Source organism: Jaculus jaculus, chromosome X (genome assembly GCF_020740685.1).
Source record: "Jaculus jaculus isolate mJacJac1 chromosome X, mJacJac1.mat.Y.cur, whole genome shotgun sequence".
Taxonomy (NCBI): domain Eukaryota; kingdom Metazoa; phylum Chordata; class Mammalia; order Rodentia; family Dipodidae; genus Jaculus; species Jaculus jaculus.
The window spans coordinates 40760011-40777120 of NC_059125.1; the positions used below are offsets into that span (position 1 = coordinate 40760011).

Genomic DNA, 17110 nt, shown 5'->3' on the forward strand with positions numbered 1-17110 from the left:
GTGCTCTATGGCATGGCAGATTCCTTAAAGACAGGTGGGTCTTCTTGCAGTGACTTCACTATCGCGGGGGGGGGGGGGGGCAAGAGCTGAGCAGGGCCTGAGCCAAGAAAAGCCACAGAGCAACGCCTAAAAGATGGGGTGGGAAGGGGCAGCTCCAGCGACCTAGAAATCCATGTCACTGACCAAGGCATACACAGGGCCATTTTCCTACAGATTTTCTTTGGCAAACCTGAGTGCCCGGTGTTCATCCTTGTAGAATCGAATTAACCCCACCACCACTGCTTGCTGAACCTCTGAGGAAACCGACGCTCAGGACGTCCATACACTTTGTTCAAGGGCACCCTTTGGACTCCCAGGCCCAACCCAACACTCAGCCTTGTCTCCCACCATGTGCCCTGTGCTAATCCATAGATCTGAGAACAGCAGTGTCTCCTTCGTGTTACTGATGACAAAGGTCATTTGTCACAGAGGATACAATATAAAGTAAAATCTTCCCGTGCATTCCAGGCTCCATATTTCACACAGTGGGTCCATTGCAAATAGTAACTGATGAAATTGGAAAAGAGGGAAGGGAAGGACCCACAGAGTTCTTGTAAACTTTTGAAATGGGATCCATTTTCCATTTCCTGCTCATCCAATAATTTTTTTTTTAATTCCTAAAGGCTTTAACAGCACAACTCTTTGAAATACCTGGTTTCAAACGAATATTCTCTTTCACCCCATAGGCAAATTATTTAGGAAACTTAATTGATGAGTTATTTATATTAGTTCTCAGTGTCCAGCACCACCATCATTGAGATGAAAAGCTCAGGACAGAGCGAAATTCCTTCATTACTCTCACATGTGTGCCGTGTTGCAGGGAAAGAAAACATGATGCAAAAAATGCTTATCAATTTCACCAGTATAGTCGCTTAATGAAGATTTCTGAATTTTTCAAAATGTCATTTCTTTCCAAAAGATGAATTGTTTCTGTTGGGGTTTTGGTCTACCTAATTATTCCTGCCTTGATTACTTAACTACTCCAGATATTTCATCTCTCCATGTGCTTAGCATGACTGGAATGTTCGAAGAACGGAGGCAGCCGATCAGCACCCAGTCGACCTGTTTCCTGTTTCTTGGCAGTGAGTGTGAGAGCTGGAAGAACGGAGGAATCCGCTGGCTGCATCATTTGCCAATCTGCAGCAGCCTGGGCTTGCCTGAGGCATGTGCAGCCAGACCTACAAAGCAGTTCTACACCAGTGCCACACCATGCTCACTCCCCTTGGCGGGCCTGTACCTCCCGCAGGGTCTGCCTTGCTCCCCTGGAGTGATTCTCCAACAGCTGCCTAAAGTACCTCCTACCAGAGCCCTACCGGGATCTTGTCTGTGTGGAGAGGTTTGAACTGGGACCCCTTCCCAGGGGATGCCCATGTGGGAATTGTGGGCTCACCCTTGGAAGACACTGCTTTAAAACTGTTATTTCCGAGCCAGGCGTGGTGGCGCATGCCTTAAATCCCAGCACTCGGGAGGCAGAGGTAGGAGGATCGCCATGAGTTTGAGGTCACCCAGAGACTACATAGTGAATTCCAGGCCAGCCTGGGCCAGAGTGAGACCCTACCCCGAAAAAACAAAACAAAACAAAAAAGTTATTTCCTTCTTTCATTTTAAAATCACTTAAAAATCTGGTGCTGCGTGTAGCGTAGGAAGCTGGAAATTGGGGCATTAGCTTTTGTTTACCTTTGTAAATATCTATCTACGGTCCAGTTCTGGGTTCATTGAGAAAAATATTTAGGTAAAAGGCAAGGTGTTCACAGTGGGAGGGACAGGCAGAGAGGGAGAAAGGAGTGAGGAATGGAGGGGGCTGAATGGACAAAAAAATTGTGTAAGTGGTCAGAAAGGGCGGGCTCTCGAACATCCCCTCTGAAGAGTCTGGAAGTGGGCACAGATCCACCACAGGGCTGTGGCTTTTCTGCTTCCGTAGTGCATGGGGATTGCAGGGGTCGACTACTCAGTGACCCGAAAGCCCAGTGCCTGCCCCTGGCGCACCTGTCACGCAGAGTGAGGGAGGCCCGCGCCCTTTGGCTGATCCCACTGCCTGGAAATGAGCCAGACTCCACTGCCTTTGAAAGCCAGTTCCTAGGAGCAATCCCGGCTCGCTAGGTTTAATTGTTTCGTCTCTCCTCCTCCTCTCCCCCACCTCCCCCGGGTTTATGAAGCGGCCCCGCCTGAAGTCCGCCCCTTGCGCAGCGGCCTGGAAAGATGGGAGGAGCGCAGGCAGCGCTCCCCGCTCTGGGAGAGCGGGCTCCTATTTCCCGATTATAAAGAAGCATTTGTTATGAGCTGATGAATTGCGGCGGGGCTGGGGCCGGCAGGACGCGCACCTGGGATGCTCTGCGCCTGGTGGAGTCTGTTGATGCATCAAATGTGGCCTCAGATTTGCCCTGGCGCTTGACGAGAACAGGGGCAAGGGCAGGAGGAGGAGCGTGGGCACGCCCCCCCCCCACACACACACACCCGGGCAAGATTGAAAACCTGTGAGACTTTATTCACCGTCAAATGTGGCCCATGAGCCAGCAGCATCACCTGGGAGCTTGTTAGACATGCATATACCGTCCCTCCCTGACCCACCGAATCCGAACCTACACGTTAATGAATCCTTGGCCACTGGCCTGTTTAAGTGGAAGTTTCAGAAGTGTATCAGAAACGTGTGTGACAGGGAAAAAGTTAAGGGCTCCGATCGCAGACAAGGAATGGGAAGGAAGGAGAAATAAAGTCCTACCCTGAATTTTGAAAGGCAAGTGGAGGGTTAACCCTGAGGTTTGTCTCTGGGATGGAGGACCAAAAAATTAACATGTGGAATGAGTTAGAGGGAAGGTATTTGAAACTGGGAGTAAACACAGGCAGGGGGATAGCTCAATTTGTCTGGGGGGAAGGGTGGAAAGAAAAGAGCTAGGGAAAGTAGGAATGACCCACCCTTCCTGGGAAGGTGGAGATGTTGCCTGCTGTGACCTTTTGCTCTGAGGCAAGACTGCAGTGACCAGCGCTGACTTGAAGGCCTACAGGAAAGAAGCACCTGGGAGCTTCTTACTAAGCAGGCTGACATGTGGCGAATAAAATTTTAATGCAGGAAGAAACAAAGCACATGGTCATAAAAAGTGTCCTGGCATCCTGCATGGTAGGCCAGAGGATATACTGCCTGCAAGTGCCGGGGAGCCACAGGGCTATGCCCAAAGCCCAGCCTGCTCTCCAGTTTTCTGCACTAGCAGAGGGAAGCAGAGGGCCTGAGTATATTAAAAAGCAAGTCATCCACAAAGGACGGTTGAGATTCTATGTAAGCACCTTTCTAGATTCCCCATCTCACCTCATCTGTCTACCCTGCTGGAGCCAGGTGGTGGAGGTGATGCACTTAAATCTCCCAACATCAAAGTAGGTGATGATGCACTTTCAGACTCCTCCAGGGCTCTTCTTCAGCCCTTTTCTTATTTTTTTTCTTTTTAAAAATATTTTTATTTTTATTTGAGAGTGACAGACAGAGAGAGAGAGAATGGGTGCGCCAGGGCCTCCAGCCACTGCAAACGAACTCCAGATGCGTGCATCCACCTGTGCATCTGGCTTACGTTCACAGGCAAGTGCTTAACCGCTAAGCCATCTCTCCAGCCCCCCCCCCTTTTCAATATATTTATTTGAGAGAGAGAATGGGCACGCAGGGGCCTCTAGCCACTGTAACCGAACTTGAAAGGCATGCACCATCTTGTGCATCTGGCTTATGTGGTGTGGTAGTTTGAATGGATGACACCCAGTATATTCAGGATTTTGTTTAAAAGTTTGTAATTTCGATCTGCAGCCACCTGGCTGGAGGAGGTGTCACTGTGTTGCAGTCAGGTTCGCATTGCTGATAGAAATCACTCAACCAAGACCAGCTTCTGGGAAAAAAGAGGTTTATTTTGGCTTACAGACTTGAGGGGAAGCTACATGATGGCAGGGGAAACGATGACATGAGCAGAGGATGGACATCACCCCTAGCCAACATAAGGTGAACCATAGCAACAGGAGAATATGCCAAATACTGGCATGGGGAAACTGGCTATAACACCCATAAGCCTGCCCCCAACAATACTCACCCCCCTGGAGGCGTTAATTCCCAAATCTCTATCAGCTGGGAACTTAGCATTAAGAACACCTAAGTTTTGGGGGGACACCTGAATCAAACCACCACACACTGGGTGGATCCTAGGTTCCAGGCCTAATGTGTGGAGGTAGGTTTAGAATTCCAGTCTAAAGATATGCAAAGTGTCTGAGCTTTGCCTGAAATTCCAAAGTGTGGTGTGGCTTTTGGGTTCTGCCATTACAGAACTTCCCCTCTATCTTCAATAAATCCCTTCCTCCATAACTATGCCTGGTCTGGAAGTTCATCTAAGTGACCTGAAGCTGACTACTACACATGGGTACTGCGTCCTTAGGTTTTGTAGGCAAATGCCTTAACTGCTAAGCTATCTCTCCAGCCCATTCTTCAGCCCTTTTCTACGAGCCTGTGCATGGAGCAGATGGACCTATGGAAGACACAGACCTATCAAGTACCTGGCTGCCACAAGCTGCAGTGGGATGTGACTCAGTTGGAATCCAATGCCTCCACAGACTGCTACAATGGAATGAGTCTGTCCAAATGGTTATCTATGCAGTTGTCTGCTTCTGCATTTTCTTTGATAAAGTTGGAGATGATTTTCTGTAATCAGAGTCCATTAAGTTAAAACACGTGGAAGTCATGTTCTGGTATAGATTGAAATTGGCAGTCAAAATTGGTAGGAACTGTGGCATTTTTTGGTTTTTACTTATTTTCATTGTTTTACATATATAGGCATGTGTGGTGTGCATGAGTGTGTGTGCATGATCATATGTGTGTGCGGGTGCATTACACATGTGTGCGCATGCATGTGTAGGGCAGAAATCAATGTCAGGTGTCTTCCTCAATTGCTTTCCACCTTTCTTTCTTGAGGTAGGGTCTTGCTCTAGCCCAGGCTGACCTGAAATTCACTGTGTAGTTTCAGGCTGGCCTTTAACTCACAGCAATAGTTCTACCTCTGCCTCCTGAGTGCTGGGATTAAAGGTGTGCACCACCATGCATAGCTTGTGTTCCACCTAATTTTAAAACAGGGTCTCTCACTAACTTGGAGGTCATTGATTTGGCTCGACAAAATAGCCAGCAAGCCCCACAGATCCTTCTGTATGTTCTTTTCCCTGCGTTAGAATGACAGTCATGCACCAGCATGCCTGGCTTTTATGTGGGTACTGGAGATCCAAATTCAGGTCCTCATTTTTGTGCACCAAGTACTTTACCCAATGAGCCACCTTCCCATGCCTGGAGTGGTGGAATTGGGGAAAACAGTATCAAATTCTGCCTTCTATCTAGAAAACAGAAGCCCAGATATAGGATGTGAGCAATGTGGCTTAGGAAAATCTTGGGTAAAAGAGGAAATGGGGACAGTGGACCCAGTATGAGTAGAGTGGGAGATGGTGGCTAGAGACAGAAAACAGAACTCTATCTTGGCTATCATCACAAGTATAAATATTTGTGATTATTCTTTGTCCCACTCTTGTCAAGGCCACTCCATGCCTGGTTGAACCCCCTCTCTCTATACGGTCACTTGAGGCTGCAAAAGTTGATGAGTGATGGAGAAATTAGAGAAATAAATTTGCCCTATATAGTACAGTAAGCCAGCAATATTTACATTATTCAGAGCAAAGTCCCCTTGAAGGGACAGAATGTCCATGCCAGTAAGCCTTGGCAGCAGCCTAGTTACAAGTGTTAGGAAATTTGAATGTTCCCTTTAGAACCTAACTGGGTTTAATGGCAGGCACCTGTCACCTCAGCACTCAGGAAGCAGAGGCAGGAGGGTCTCACATGTGGCCAGCCAGGTCTACATAGTGAGGCCCTGTCTCAAAAAATAATAATAATAATAATAATTTCACCAGATGGTTGATGGGGAAGATCCCAGCTGACAACCTTACACTATTCCCTCTGAAATCACTCTCGACCTTTTTCTGGCTTAAGCTGTGGGGGCTGACCTATGTGACCCCCATCAACAGTCTTCCCCAACCACAATGGTTTTGGTGGAAGGCAACCAGTAGAAGCCCTAGAAGGTGAATAGAGCAAAACAAAACAACAGTAGAGTTCACTTAGCCCTTCCCCTGGGTACCTCCCTGCAGGGCACTTTCAGCTGGCAGCACTCTGTATCAAAGCCTCTCACTCTCTTCCTCTCTCTCTCTCTCTCTCTCTCTCTCTCTCTCTCTCTCTCTCTCTCTCTCTCTGTGTCCTTACCTCATACTCACTGTGTAGTTGAACATGACCTTGAACTTCTGTTTCTCCTATCTCCACCCTCCAAGTGGTGCTTGGAGATTAAACCCAAGGTTTCTTACTAGGCAAGTACTCTACCAGCTGAGCTACATCTCTAACCTTTGATACTTCTCTTAAGATGCCCTCCTCCTCAATGGGAGGGTATAGTAGGCATATAAGTAGAGGGGCAAATACTAGGAGTGGAATGGTCTAAGTGGGGTCAGGGAAAGGAATGGTGGACATGAGGGGGGTAGGAAGAAGTTTGGTCAAAATAAAAGATGTTATGAATAAGCTATATAGGAACAGTATCAAATTCTGCAAGGTAATATATATATATGTGCATATATATATACACACACACATATATATACACACATATATATACACACATATATTCACACATATGTACACACACACACACACACACACACACACATATATATATATATATATATATATATACACACATACATACATACATACATACATATCAAGAGAGTTTGGGCCAGGCGTGGTGGCACATGCCTTTAATCCCAGTACTTGGGAGGCAGAGGTAGGAGGACCACTGTGAGTTCAAGTACAGCCTGAGACTACCTAGAGTATTCCAGGTCAGCCTGGGCTAGAATGAGACCCTACCTCAAGAAAAAAAAAAAATGTTTGGGCAGAAGTATACTATTAGGGTTGATAATGCTGCTTCCAGAAAGCAGAGATTGCTGCAAGAATATTTCAGCACCAGTGTTGGGATACCTGCCAGAAACTTGTTGGCCAGAGAGGCCCCTGATGTCTCCAAAACAATATAGTATGTTGCTAAGGCTCTTGGTTGCCCACCAGTACTCAATTGTAAGATCATATTGCTGAAGACACCATGTGTTTGGGCTACAGGCCACTGAGAAACCAAGGTGGAGCTGAACTCTAAGCTTCCTCCCTGTTGACTAGCTGCCATGGTGCTAGAAAGAGCTATGCAGCCTGTGGGAGGAGAAAAGTCATCAATGAACTTAACTAGTAATAGACCCTGAAAGCTGCACATCTGTCCAGCCAGGCAAAATGTGCCAACTGGTGCAATGGTGGCATGTCTGTTATGGGATAAACCAACTGTTCTCTGGATTTGAGGCCCACTCCATGGGATGAAATTCATGCCTAATACTGAAAAACTAATCAAAAGCCTATAACTGGCGAGATCATAAGCTCTAAGGAGAGAAATTACTGCTTTTGTTTGGTTAAATGGATATTTTATGCCCACAAAGCTACCCTGTGTATACTTATGGTTATGCCCATATATTAATGCAACTCTCACTTTTGGTTAGAAGACTTTTTTCAGATGGTGGTGACCACGAAGGAGATTGAAATATCACCAAAGTTTGGAGAAGAAGTGACAGTAGAGTGTTCAGCACTAAGTGAGACATATTTATCAGACCCTCCAAGACTCAGGAACCATTGTGAAAGAGGTAACAGAAAGAATATAAGAGTCAAAGGAAAGAGAGGCATTTGTTGGAATGCTGTCTTCCAGATACACAGTGGCCATGACATTCATGATTTCACAGAGGCTAACATCACCTACACAAGACCTGTGTAATAGGAGGAAAAAAATTATAATATCAAAATAGAACATGGACTGGTTGGAAAGAAGAAAGGGTTCAGTGAAGGGGTGATAGGGCAGGGAGGGCATAAGAGGGCTGTGGGAGGGTTTTATGATCATGGTACATTGTGTAAATGTATGAAGGGTGTCAATAAAAGATGTCCACAAGCTGGGCATGGTGGCACACACCTTTAATCCCAGCACTCAGGAGGATTGCTCTGATTACAAAGGCAGCCTGAGACTACACAGTGAATTCCAGGTCAGCCTGGGCTAGAGCAAAACCCCACATCAAAAAAAAAAAATAAAATAAAATAAAATAGGGCTGGAGAGATGGCTTAGTGGTTAAGCACTTGCCTGTGAAGCCTAAGGACCCCGGTTCAACTCCCCAGGACCCATATTAGCCAGATGCACAAGGGGGCGCTCATGTCTGGAGTTTGTTTGCAGTGGCTGGAGGCCCTGGCGTGGCCACTCTCTCTCTCTATCTGCCTCTTTTTCTGTGTCTGTCTCTCAAATAAATAAATAAACACAAAAACTTTTAAAAAATAAAATAAAATGAACAAACAAAAGTTGCCCTCCTACTAGCTCATGTCATTCACATCTTAACCTTTGTCACCTTAACCTGTGTGTGACACCAGCCCGATTTGTGCCCGTGGCTCCCCACCCTTAACTCTCCTGTAAACAGAACCTTTGCAATAAGCCTTCCCCAAAGTATCCATGTGTGAGTGTGTGTGTGTGTGTAGTTACTGTTTGCTGCTTAAACTCTGAGGGAAACCAAGTCAGGAACAGAAGTTGAACATGTCATTACCTAGCTTTCAGACAACTAGGTGGTCCTGTAATGCACCTGAAGTATTGGGAAGCCAGGTAATAGAAGCATTCAATCAACAGGTAACTGTTATGTGTAAATGGTCTGTTGTAATTGTAAATGATAGCATTGACCTTTCAGCTACTTCTAGAAGCTTTGAGTTAACTTGGACCCAGATCGGGGGCATACTGACCCATGTGAGATCATTTCTGAACCTACAAAGGTGAGTTTATTGGGCACATAGCAGAGTGCGAGACTACTGGAGCAGGCAGAGCTGGGCCAGAGTGACACCGTAGAAACTTCTTCTCTGAATCTGTGTGTAGGTGTGTGTGTGGTGTATGCATTTGTGTACATGTGCTCATATATATGTAGTGTGTGTGCAGGTGTGTAGAGGCCAGAGGTCACCATCAGGCACCTTTCTTGTCATTTATTGCTTGAGACAGGGTCTTGCATGGAACCTAGAGCTTATAGATTCAGCTTGACATGTTAATCAGTAAGTCCTCCTATCTCCACCTGCCCAACGCTTGGATTATATGTATACACAATCATGCCTGTCTTTCGACATGGGTTCTGGGGATCAGATTCAAGTCCTTGTGTTTATGTGACAAGCACTTTACCCAGGGAACCCTCTCTCCAGTTCCAGCCATTTTTTTCCCCTCATCTGCAAAATTACAGATAGTGATACCTTATGGCCTTTTGGAAGGATGAGATTTCAGATTATAGCATTCTGTTCCCCACAGCATCACTCCCTATCTCAAAATTCATGTATTTCTCACAAACAAAATGCATTCCTTTTATCCCAGACACTCCAAAAGCTTTAACTTGTCCCAGTATCAATTCTGAAGTCCAGAAATTCAAAATATGTTTCAACCTGAGGCAGTTTCCCTCTCCAGCTCTAAGCCCATGACATCTAGCATGTTCCATGCTTCCCAAACACAGTGGTGTGATAAGCAGAGTGTAGACATCCCATTACAACAAGGAGAAAGTGAGAAAGAAACACAGAGTGACAGACTCCAAGTCTAAAACCTAGCCATGCAGGCAAACACTATTCCTTCTCAGCATGAGAAGGATCTTTGATTCATGCTCTGCCTCTAGACACATGGGGACCAGGATGGATCCCACATAATGTGGCAGGACCGCCCACACAGCAACTCAACTCTTAAAACTGGACTTAAACTGAAAACTGCCCGCAGCCCTCCCAAGCTGGGATTACACACTAGTAGCTCTCAACACTTACAAGACTCGGGGGAGCCCCATTCCTATAGCCCCACCAAACATTGCCCTAATGGGGAAGGCTGTCACAATGATCCTGTACCCACAATTTCATTGGCCATTTGCCCTACTTGGGGTTCTCAGTGGTGGCCCTGGCCCTGTCGTAGTTCCCTGACTGGGCCCCGAGTTTCCCGGGAGCATTCTTTGAAGTCTAAATGGAGGTAGCTTTGTCTCCATAGGTCCAGTATTCTGTACCTGCAGTCAGTATTTTGTGGGCACCCCTGGTGATACCCCTTGAGCCTGCCTGAGCCACAACTGGAGTGGCTTAGAAGCACTGTGCCAAAGTGCAGGGAGCAAAACTTAAGATACCCTGGGTAGCAAGTCGTGGAAACTGTTTTGCCCTCAAGGGTTTTGCACTCTGGGCCTGTGATGAGGTAGCAGAACTGATCTTCTGTGAAAGGCTTTCAAGGTCATTCTTCCATGTGTTGGTGGGTGACATGTGGCTCACATATGTCCCTATTAACGTTGACCATGCCTTTGATGTCTTTCCCAAACACACCTACTGATTCTTTAACTAGCCAAGCTGGGAGTTTTCCAAACGCACAAGTGCTGCTTTCCTTTTGCTTCTTGTCCTTCTTTCCCCCTGTATCTATTCCTGCCTTTCCACAAACAATCAAGAAAAGCCATGCAGCACCGTGAACACCTTGCCTAGAGATTTCTTCCACCACATATCTCTGTCTGTTACTCTTGAGCTCTGGCCTCCACAAAAATCCTAGGACACAGATACAATCAAGTCAAGTCCCTTGTCACTTGGTAACAAGCATGGCATTTCCTCTGAGACCTTATCAGAATGGCCTGCAGTGCCCACATTCGGACCAATTAAAGTTAAGGTTCTGTGTGCAGGTCTCTTATTTTGGGGTCTCACAGGATTATCCTTTATGATCCATTTATGGTAAAATGGGCCTTTTCTAGCTTTTTTCTCCAAATTCTTTTAGTCTCTACCCATTACTTAATCTCAAAGCCATTGCAACCTTTTTATATAGAGCAACATCTCATTCTTAGCAGCAATTACTATCTTACTCCATTTGTGCTATTATAACAAAATATCTGAATGGGTAATTTATAAGTAATAGAGATGTATTTCTATCTTCTATAGACCTTGGGAAGTCCAAGATCAAGGCGCCAGCAGGTCAGTGACTAGTGAGGTTCTGCTTCCAAGATGGTCCCTTTTTGTCACATCCTGTAGAGGAAATAATTTTTGTATCTTTGTATGGTTTAAAGGTTGGAAAGGCGGGCTGGAGAGATGGCTTTGCGGTTAAGCGCTTGCCTGTGAAGCCTAAGGACCCTGGTTCTAGTCTCGGTTCCCCAGGTCCCACGTTAGCCAGATGCACAAGGGGGCGCACGCATCTGGAGTTCATTTGCAGAGGCTGGAAGCCCTGGCGCGCCCATTCTCTCTCTCTCCCTCTATCTGTCTTTCTCTCTGTGTCTGTCGCTCTCAAATAAATAAATAAATTTAAAAAATATTTAAAATAAATAAATAAGGTTGGAAAGGCAAAATGGGTAAAAATGAGCTAATGCTATGTCCTCACACAGCAGTAAGTAGAGTGCAACAAAAATCCAAATGCTGGGCTGGAGAGATGGCTTAGCGGTTAAGCGCTTGCCTATGAAGCCTAAGGACCCTGGTTCGAGGCTCGATTCCCCAAGATCCACGTTAGCCAGATGCACAAGGTGGTGCACGCATCTGGAGTTCGTTTGCAGGGGCTGGAGGCCCTGGCATGCCCTCTCTTATCTGCCTCTTTCTCTATCGCTCTCAACTAACTAAATAAAAATGAAAAAAAAAATTAAATCCAAATGCTGGGCTGGAGAGATGGCTCAGTAGTTAAGGGGCTTGGCAGCAAGGCCTAATGACCTAGGTCCAATTCCCCAGTACCCACATAAAACCAGTTGTGCAAAGTGACACATGCATCTGGAGTTCGTTTGCAGTGGCAAGAGGACCTGTTGCACCAGTACTCTTCCTGTGTCTCTCTGTCTGTCTCTCTCTGTGTATGTCTCTGCTTACAAACAAACAAACAAATAAGTGAGTAAAAGTATTTTAAAAATCCAAATTCTGTGGGTAGCTTCATTTGTCAAGACTTGGCATGAGTTCACTGTAGTGTCCAGAACAATGAAGAAAGTGCCCTCAATGCCTATGTGCGGGGCACAAAGCAGCTGCTCTTCCTAGCCCTCCGTCCCACCACTCACTGGCTAGAACAGCAATCTCCGCCCAGGAATGGGACAGTTTACAAGTGTCAGGGAGCCAAAACCTTCCAGAACAGAGCTCAGACGATGAGGCCCAGGGGCTCGTGGACAAATGCTGTGGCTCCCTCACTCCTGGTGGCACCACGTCATGGCCTGTTACACTCAACCTTTGAGAGGAACTCCTGAGGGACGCCTGAGCCCCAGACTTCCCTTTTTTGGCTTTCCTTCATTGCCTTTTCTCACTTCTCTCTCACTATACTTCCTGAACTTGTCTCCCTAATCAACCACTTGCACTGATGTCTTTATCTAAGGCGCTGCTTTTCCAGGAGCCCAAACTTAGACCAAGAGCTACAGGCGGAAGAGACTAAAATGGAACTTGGTTGTGTGTGCACGGGGGATCCCCCTGTCTGAGCAGGCCCAGCGACTTGCAGACACTCAACACCAGGTGCTTGGGTGCTTCCTGCTGAATATCAGCCTTAGGAGACAGAAAATGGCAAGCAGCCACATGGCCCCATGCCAGACAGCACAGCTATTTGTGAGGACTGAACAATCTGTCACAAAAATCCTCCTCCTCCGCTTCCTCAGCCCAGTGGAGATCTAGCTGCACCCACAGGTCATGGGATTTAGAAAAGGGGTGAGAAAAATCAAAATGATGGGGGCAACAAAGCACCTCACCCCTGATGCATTGATGCCATAGAGAAGGCAATGAATGCCAAGCGTGGTGGCTCACACCTTTAATCCCAGCACTTGGGAGGCAGAAATAGGCTCACTGTGAGTTTGAGGCCACCCTGAGACTCCATAGTAAATTCCAGGTGAGCCTGGGCCAGAGCAAGACCCTACCTCAAAATAATAAGAGTAGCAAGGTGGGTGCGGTGGCGCATGCCTTTCATCCCAGCACTCGGGAGGCAGAGGTAGGAGGATGGCCGTGAGTTTGAGGCCACTCTGAGACTCCATAGTGAATTCCAGGTTACCCTGGGCTACAGTGAGACCCTACCTCATAACCCCCCCCAAAAAAAACGAATAAAAGGAGAGAGAGAGATAGAGGTAAAAAACAAAAAACAAAACAAACAACAACAACAAAAAAAAAAAAACAGTGATTAACCCAGGGCTCTTGAGCCTAGACGCCATCAAGCTGCTCTTAATGGCAAGCCTGGCCCAGCCTGCCCTCCCGCAGGCATGGGAAATATATGTGGAAATATCTTCTCGGGCTTCTGCCTGCAAAGATGCATCCGCTTTACACCATCATGATGACTATCATTGAAAGAGAGCGAGCCAGGACACACAAGTCCCATAGTCTCCTCCGTGGGCATGCTGCCAGTGCCCCACCTTCTAAAGGTTCCACTGCCCCCCAAAAAAAATGCCACCCTAAGAACCAAGCTCTTAACACATGAGTATTTAGACTGTATTCCACCTTCAAGCTGCAGCAATATCTGAAAGAATTCAAAGGGAGGGTTTGGGGCTGTGGAGATGGCTTTGCGGATCAAGTGCTTGCCATCCGAGGATGAGGACAAGAGTTCAAATACCTCACCCCCACATAAATGCCATGTGGCCTGCTGATGGCCTACCTGTAATCCCAGGGCAGCAGAGGTAGAAATAGAGGATGCCCCTGGATAAACTGGCTAGACTAGACTAGCTAAACTGGCAAAACTCTGGGCTCAAGTGAGAGACACTCCCTCGATGAAAGAAAGAGGAGGCCTAATGCCCCAGGTTCAATTCCCCAGTACCCATGCACAAAGCGGCAATAGCAACTGGACTTCATTTGCAGTAGCTGGAGGCCCTGGCATGGCCTCTCCCTTTCTGTATGTATCTCTTCCATCTCTCTGAGCTTGCAAATAAATAAACGTAAGAAAGAGGACAGCGATTGAGGAAGACACTTGACAGCAACCTCTGGACTATATATACATGCACACACATGCACAAGCAGCCACACACAGTGTGTCCATACACATGCACACATACACACACCAGAAAAAGGGGAGGAACATAGATTAGTGTAAAAACATTCAAAGAAGCACTATTCAGAAAAACTGAGAGGCTGAAAAACACCTTGCAATGGAATGCTGGTGAGCCTTAAAAGGGAATGAAGTGCTAACACACGCTATAACATGGATGAACATTGAAGACATGATAAGTGAAAGGAGTGATACACAGGACAAATACCAAGTGACTCCACTGAGGGCCCTAGAGTATTCAAATTCATAAAGACGGTAAGACCTTGTCAGAGGCTAAGGTAAGAGGAAAGTGGGAAGTTAGTACTTACTGGGTTTAGAGTCTCAAGGCGAGAGTTGGAGCAAACTGGCAGTGAACACTCCTAACATACGCGAGTTTCTAGGTTTAGTTCCCAGTACCAAAAACCAAAACAAAGCAAAAATTCAACTTTGCAATGTGATATGGTTAACATCAATGAACTATATACTTAAAGGCAGTTAAGTTAGTAAATTCAATGTACTTCACCACAATTTTAAACATGAAAAATAAAATAAATGCCTTTGACCCATCACCTTTCTCTTCTTGTCTCTTCTCACAGCTCAGCATTGCTGCTTTCCTGAATGTTTGAATCTATTGGCTCTGTGCTACAGTTATTTTTTTTAATTTATTTATTTGCAAGGAGAGAGAGTGGGGAGAGAGAGAATGGGTGCCCAGGGACTCTTGCTGCTACAACTAAATTCTAGATGCATTTACCATGTTGTGCATCTGGCTTTATGGGGGTGCTAGGGAATTGAACCCAGGCTGTCAGGATTTGCAAGCAAGTACTTTAAGCTCTGAGCCATCTTGACACCCCTGTGTGCTACGGTCCTTGTTCCTGGCCTTGCACTAGTAAATTATCAACCAGTTTGTGGTCCAAACTCTAACTTGTACTCCTTTGAAATAGGAACTGACACAGGGGTTCTTCTGCAGTACACAGAATGGAGATGCACTCTCATGAAGAACAGGGGAAGCAGAAGAATTGGGGAGACGACTCCAAATGGAGATGTGGGTTCAACTGAAGGCTCACCTCAGCTGGGTCCCATGGAAGTACTCTGGATTGTGAGGGTCCCATTGCTGCACTCACCTTGAGGTTGAGTCTGGTTTTTCTACCTCCATTGGTAGTTGGCCACTGCAGAGAGAGGGGAGTAGTCTTCTGGGCATTTCGTGGTGGTGGCTCCAGTACAACTAAAAGGGTCTCAACTGGAAGAAAGGAGTAGTTCAGAGGGGTCTGCAGCCATCAGCCACAGTGCTTAGGAGATAATTCACCAGCCCAGGGAAGAGGAGCTAGACATCAGTACCTTCTTCCAAGACCTGCTTCTAGAAAATGCATGATGGTTCCTATCTTCTTTCTCCAGTCCTGAACACAAGAAGAAGGGGTATCTTATCTCTATGTGGCAAAAACAGATGACAGAGTTGAGTGTTATCTCCACCGCATGCTCTGTGCATCAGGGAACAAGATAATTTATCTCCACATGTGTAAGATTAAGGCAACAATGAGACAGGACTAGCTGTTCTTTTGGGTTAACGGAACACTCCCTTCCTCTGGTAACTAGTCCTACCTACCCCTTGCTTAGCCATGGAGCCTACCAACCAAAGTAGCCCATTCACTTAGGCCTCAGGAATAGGATTGCAGCCCAACTTGACCAACCAGAGGCCTCCTCTGGGCTCTCTCCATCCAGAACTTAGCAGGAAAGACCCATGCCTGGGCATAGAACAGGACAAATATAAAGGAGACACTGGCTTGTGACAGCGTTCCCCACCATGTGGAGGAAGGCTGTTTTCCAGAATGGGAGACCCACACTAGAAAGGAGAGAAAGAGAAAGATCCAGATCCATGTTCTTTGCCACGCTAGATGCAACAGTGCCCATAACCAGCTCCAAGGTTCCACTTCTCAGGTATAGGAGACAAGAAATCATCTTTTTTGTCTCACTTATTTGAAACTGGGTTCCTCCTGCTTGCAAACAGAAGACAATTGACTAATCTAAGGATTGCCTTCCTTGCAGGGCTGTGGTGAGGTTTAAATAAATAAAGTATATACATATATATATATATATATATATATATATATATATAGAGAGAGAGAGAGAGAGAGAGAGAGAGAGAGAGAGAGAGAGTTTCTAATAACAGTCATTCTAATTCTTGGGAGGTCAATAGGACACAGAAGGAAGAGCTACTTCCTGTCATGTGCTCACATCATCTCACTGGTCTTCAAGGAGTAAGATGATACCTCTCTCACTCACCTCCCAACACAGGCTTTCTCTGAAAAAGCCCTGGTATTATTTAAGGCCCACTGACCCTTAGGTCTCCCTGGCACCACTCTGACAGTTCTTTGCAATAGTTGCCTGTTCATCCTTGTCCGTTTGCCAGCTCATTGGTATAATTTAAATTTTTTCATCTTTTATGAATTCATATTGTGTGTGTGTGTGTGTGCGCGCGCATGTGCATGCATGCAGGCATGGACATGTGGAAGTCAGCAGACCTTCATGGTGGTCCTGGTCTTCTACCTTATTTTGAGACAGGATCTCTCACTTTTGTTCTCTACTCTCTTTTTAAAATTTGTTTATTTATATAAATTTATTTATTTGTGAGTGACATAGAGAGACAGAGAGAGTGTGTGCAGCATGGCTTCCAACCACTGCAAAGGAACTCCAGATGTATGCACCATTTTATGCATCTGGTTTACATGGGTACTGGGGAATCGAGCCTTGAACCAGGGTCTTTAGACTTCACAGGGAAGCACTTAACCACTAAGCCATCTGTCCAGCCCTTCACTACTCTTTTTGAAAGTTGCTTCTGGGAAATTCTCCTGTCTCCACTTCCCCTCACACTGTGGGTGCATTGGGATGGCAGAAGCCCACCACAGCTTCCAAGGACCCTGAAGATCTGATGTCAAATAAAGCAAGTGTTTTATCCAATGAGCCATATCTCCAGGGTCCCTGCATGATTTTTCAAAATTCTGCAAAATTGTCCTCCCTGGCTGGCAGTCACACTTCCTGATGATCCA

At 46.2% G+C, this 17110-nt stretch overlaps 1 pseudogene; it reads left to right on the plus strand.

Annotated features, from left to right (window-relative positions):
- Nucleotides 1-1051: 1051 nt before the first annotated feature.
- LOC101600164 overlaps nt 1052-17110 on the plus strand; it is a 35619-nt pseudogene continuing 19560 nt past the window's right edge.